Genomic DNA, 6,000 nt, shown 5'->3' on the forward strand with positions numbered 1-6,000 from the left:
GCAGCAGGGATGAGGCAAGCACAGGATAGACTGTCAGGGGTTGGTGGCTGCTGGGGTCCCCCTGGGAGTGTCTGCAGTCTGATGACCTGGGCCTAAGTCCTGGCCCTCTGTCTTGACAACTGCTTTGTCACCTTCCCAAGCCTTACTTTTCCCATATGCTGAATGGAGTATGACCAAGCCTACAGCCCTGGTGCTAAGGATGGGGGCAGTGCAAAGAGCTGGGCCCAGTGCTGGCCACAGTGGTTGCATGTGCCTGGCAGCCCCAAGCAGCATTGTTGTTATTTTTCTCTTTCTCACTCTTGGCTCTGATCCAGGTCAGGGGAAAAGCCAGGTGTTTGCCTGTGGCCCAGTGGGTAAACCAGATGGCCTGTCGCAGGATCATCTTCTTGAGGAAGAAGGCAGGCTCAGATGCCTCCCCTGGCCACATGGAAGGCCTCTGAATTCTTGCCTCCTCCTGCCAACAGACTGAGACTCCTCCCAGCAGAGTTTGAGAGATGCCTGGGAACCCTGGAAGATGGGAACAGAGTCAGGACTCAGGTTGGACCAATTATATACCTCCCATCAAGAGCAGTCACTGGCTCACCATCTCCCATTGAAGCCAGGCCAAGTCACAGCTCAGCACTCCAGCCAGGCCCTGAGCAAACCATCCTCCATGTGTGGCTCCAGGCAGTTTTTGTGAAGTCCCCTTCTCTAGGATGCCCAGCACCGCCCCTTTCCCCACATTCAGCTCAAGTATCCTATCCTAAAGTCATGGGGTTAGGGTGATTTAAGCTAGCAAAACCCTCCGAGATGGCCCAGTGTCATGGTTCCCAACTGGGGTGTGCTAGAGGAGGGTCCCCCAGGGGGCTACAGGGCCCTCCCCAATTTCCAATGGAGAAAGAGGCCCAGTTAGGGAATGGGGTTCAGTGACTTGCCAAAAGTCACCAGGCAGTGAGTGGCAGAGCCATCTTGGTCTCCTCCTCCTCATGTTCTCCCTCCATCACTGGCCCTCAAGCAGGGATGACAGTGGCCCAGGTTGAGCCCAGGGACTCATGGGCACAAGACTTTGCATTTCTTTTGGGATTCTTTCTATTGCAAGTACCACAGTATCCAGCTAACAGTGGTTTACCAAACATAGACATTTACTTATTTGGCAACCTGAAGGAAGGGTGCTAGATTAGGTGCAGAAAGTCACTGATGTCATCAGGGACCCTGGCTCCTTCCATCCCACCTTCTGCCATCTTCTATGTGCTGGTTTTTGCCTCGGGCTTCCAAGTCGGCTGCTATAGTTTCAACTACTGTGATTTCTGACCACTGCTTTCAAGGATGGAAGAAAAGGATCCAAAGAGGAAAATCTTTCCCAGAACCTCCAGGCAGTTCTCCCCTTTCAGTTTACTGGCTATGTGGGTCACACAGCTGTGCCAGGAGTGAGGGAGTGCACATCCCTACAGTCCTTCCCTTTGGGAGGGATGAGCTTTCCATGTTCACCAGGGAGGGTGGAGATGGAAGGGAAGGCTCAGAGGAGGCAGGACTGGAAGGACAGGTGGTGCTTTCCTGAGGCTGTGGCAGGGGGTGGGGGAGAGTTTAGGAGAGAAGGGTGACCCTTCACAGTGGACTCTGGGTGTGGACAATACATCTTCAAATGATGACAATGGGGTACAGGAGTCTTTCCTGGCAAGAGGCTCAGGGTAGCTCTGCTGGGACTTAGACAAATGAATCGTGTACCAGGGGCCGGGGAGCATATTCACACCTGAAGACTGAGGGGGCCCTTCTCTTCCTGGTGGAGGGTTGGGAGGCAGCAAACTCTCCCTGCCAGACAGACTTTGTATAACTCTCACCTCCAGAGGCTCCTTGGGGAGCAACAATGGTGTTTCCCTCTGCTACCCAGGAATATGTGCTGGGTGCGTGAGGGAGCCTGGTGCCCTCTCAGCAATGCCTTTCTCCCAGAGGCTTCCAGGAGGCCCATGTGGCTTCATGTTAATGCCAGGTCTGCTATCTGGTGCCTATAAAGAGCCCAGAAGAGGCTAGCTTCATTATTCCCACTTAAAATCTGAATTCTTACCTTTAAAATGATGTGTCCCTGATTCCTTTAGCTGTTCTTTTAATCACCAGATATTGATATTTATATTTATGGAGGGCAGGCCTGTTTCTTCACTGCCATGTCCCCAACACCTGGGGCCATGCCTGACACACAGTAGGTGATCAATAAGCACTTGCTGAATGGAAGAATGCACTAATGAATGAGTGAGCTGCAGTCTCCTCTGTACTGGCCTCAGGAAGCTGGATGTGACCAGCATGGCCTGTGTCTGGTTCCACGTGGTGGCCCTTGCGTGAGTCTTTTCTCTCTCCCCTGGACTGGAGCCACAGGGAGGAGCTCATTCCCCAAGGCCTCACCATGACTGAGAACCGAACTCGCAGCTGCAATCACGGGAGGCCCTGGGAGATGGCTGGCTAATGCCTGGAGAATCTCACCCTCCTTAGGAACAAGAGAACATTCACAAAACATATCCGGTCTCATAGGACCATCAAGGCTGGGAAGAGATGCAACACTGAATACTGGTGGAGCAAATGGTCTGGCACTGAGCCTGCTGTGACTGGACTGCATGGCTGTGATTGGAGCAGGCTCTTGGACTGCCCTGCGCCTCAGTTTCCCTATCATCAGCCAGGAATAACAGGGTGTTGTGAGAGGAAGCACATTGTTTTCTGCAGAGCCCTGAGTGCAGAAAGAGCCCTGGGTGAGGCAGGCCTGGCGTTGCAGCTGACCTGGTGGAGGACCTTGGCTGCAGGACATCTTCCTGCACCGCACTCCCAGCACCTCAGCCGGCACCATCTCCCATTCCTACCACAAACAATTGCCCAGGGGTCGCTGTCTGCAGGATCCTGGTTGGAGCTCTGAAGTCTGGAGGCTGCATCCGGCAGACTTATCTTGGTTCCTGGGAACTTCCCCTGGGCTGGCAGCGAAGGTGGCCCCCGAGATACTAGACGTGGGGGTGGGTGCTTTCCTGTCTGTGACATGATTAAGTAACAAAAGCAGTTGCTGGTGGGAAAATCAACCTTGACACCCTCCATCTGGCCCTGCCCAGCCCTGCTTTGCCTCTCTCCCAATTTATCTCCCCTGGCCCAGCCCTGCTGGCTGCCCATTATCACTGCCAGGGTGGACTGGGAATTGCAATGTCCCAGTGTCTTTTCGAGAAGCTTCTACCCAAATCCTCAGCCAAATCCAAGGTGCAAAATGAGGATCCTTTCCCGGGGGCATCTTTAGCCAGGCTCCCAGGTACTTGCCCCAAGCAAGTTCCTGTCCCCTCTCTTCTGCCCCTCACCATGACAATCTCCTCCCACCCCACCCTGCTGCACGAAGCTGTTTTGCTCACACCTGCTCTCAGTATGGGTTCACATCAGCCCCCAAGTCTAACCGAATCCAAAAATATTAAACCGGGGCCCATCTGTTGGCCAACTGATGAACGCAGATGTGCTCTGGATTTCAGAAGCGACTGGCAGCCAGTCAAGGCTGTTAGAAGAGGCACCTGCTGCCCCATTCCCCCCACTTCCGCTGCCCCTCCCAGCCCCAGGATCCTGGCAGCCAAAACAACCCCCTCCTCTGGAAGAGCTTGACTCTTCCCCCCACCTGTGTCAGGACCCACAAAGAGCCTCACCCACCAGCTGGGAGGCAGGACACTCCTGCCAAGTCCAGCTGGCCCCTTTGCCCTGAGCCCCCACTGTGTAAGCCTGGCCAAGGGGTTACAGTAGGGACAGGGCCAAGGACTCTGCTCTGAATGGAGTCATAGAACAGCCCAGTGCCAGGTACCAGGTACGGCCTCCTCAGGGCACTTGCACCTGCGGTTCCCTCCACCTGGACCACTTTCCCCAGGGGCTATGTGGCCCACTCCCCCACCTCCTTCAGATCTTTGCTCAGATGAGGTTGGAACTAAACAGATAGGACTGTTTTTTATCTTGCTTTGAGGCTCAGATCAGACCTGTCTACATCATCTTATGAACACCTTTACTGGTGTTATTTCAGGAGGGGAAGATAAAGGAAAAAGGAAGATGTCCCTCCCTCCCCTAAATCCCCATGAAGGAGGATAACGGCAGAAGCAGGAGACCAGAGAGGAGGCTGTGATCCAGGAGTGGAGGGTGGGACTGGACCACGAAGGCCAGGGGGCGGGGGAGGCATGGGGAGAAGGGGCTGGAATCTGTATGTGGCTGGGGGAAGAATGGCAGGGCAGCCTGTAGATGAGGACACTGAGGCCCGATATGTGGCCACTCTGCCCCCTTCCTCTTGTCAGATGCCCACTTCCTCCCAGGTACCTGCCCATGAGGCTCCCCTGTAGTCACTGCCTGTTCAGTTCCAGGGACAGCCAAGTGAGTGGTGGCCCCAGACCCAGGGGTTGGCTAGCTGGGTATGAATGAACCAGGGCCTGTCCCAGAGGGAGACAGACCATTGCAGCCGAGTCCTAGGGACTAGGCCCTTTCCTGGACAGGCGTGGAGACCCACACCCAGGCCCTGGGAGAACACTGCAAGGCCTCGTCCACCTGTCCAATCCCTCTGGGCCTCACCCTGAGTTCTCACTAGGCATGCAGTGGCCTTTCGCTGTGGCTATGGGGGCTGTGGTGGGCAGGAGGGTAGTCTCGTTTTAAGGCCCTTTATTTTCTCCTGTGTCCCTTTCTACTGAACCAAGGTGGGCACTGAGGGCCACAGTTTCCCAAGCAAGAGACGGCAAACCTGGAATTTGAACCAGAGTCTCCTCCAAGTTTCAGGCATCCATATCTTCTGGTCCCAATGACTGAGATGTGGGACCCAGGCAAGCTCTGCTTTGCTGAGCGGCCATGCCAGTTGCCCCAGGCTGTGTCCTCTCAGCAGTGGTCACAGCTGAGAGCCTGTGGGAGAGACTTTGAGCCAGGAGTCAACCCACTCAGTGCTCCTGCAGACCCTGAGGAGGCTCTCGGAGCAAGGGCTCCCCACACAGGGACCCCAGGCCCCCGTCTGTTACCCATCCCTCAGAAACCTCAGTGCCTCATCTGTCAAGTGGGCATCCTGGTGTTTGTAAAGATTTTATTTATATATTTTAGAGAGAGGAGAAGAAAGGGAGAAAAAGAGGGAGAGAAATATTGATGTGAGAGAGAAATGTTGATTGGTTGCTTCTCATACACGCCTCCAACCAGGGACCTGGCCTGCAACCCTGACATGTGCCCTGACCGGGAATCAAACTGGAGACCATTCGGTTTGCGGGATGATGCTCAACCCACTGAGTTACAGCAGTCAGGGCCATCTTGGTGTTTTTTATTAAGAACTGCCCAGACCTGTGAATTTCAAGCTTTTTTGAGAATAATCTATAGTGAAAAATACATCTTTAAAAAAGATTGTATTTATTTATTTTTAGAGAGAGGGGAAAGGAGGGAGAAACAGGAGAGAAACATCAATGTGTGATTGCCTCTCACATGCCCTCTACTGGGGGCCTGACCTGCAACCCAGGCAAGTGCCTTGACTGGGAATCGAACCAGCAACCCTTTGGTTTGTAGGCCGGTGCTCAATCCACTGAGCCACACCAGCCAGGGTGATAGTGAGAAATACATTTTATATCCTGCTTGATATTTACATGCTCATGTGTGTTGCATAAATAACACGTTGCTTATATGTGTGGATGTATATGTAGACATAAAATTTGTATGTGTAGTGTGTGTGTGTGTGTGTGTGTATACACACACAACGAAGGCCGTGGGGTGGGGGAGGCATGGAGAGAAGGGGCTGGAATCTGGATATGGCTGGGGGAAGAATGACAGGACAGCCTGTAGATGAGAACACTGAGGCACAAACATATACACATGTATGTTTATGTTGAAAAAGTTGTGTAAGATAACACTATCGTTACCCTTCTGAGAGTGGTGATGCTTCTATTTTATGTAGCTTAGCATTTCCTTAACCTTTTCATTGTTAAAAAACACACCTTTGCATCACAGTGGCTGGTGGCCTCCAGTGGCTCTGTTGCCTTCCCCCCATAACCTTTCTCCTGACTTCCATGAGGC

This window comes from Desmodus rotundus, chromosome 12 (assembly GCF_022682495.2).
Source record: "Desmodus rotundus isolate HL8 chromosome 12, HLdesRot8A.1, whole genome shotgun sequence".
Lineage (NCBI taxonomy): Eukaryota > Metazoa > Chordata > Mammalia > Chiroptera > Phyllostomidae > Desmodus > Desmodus rotundus.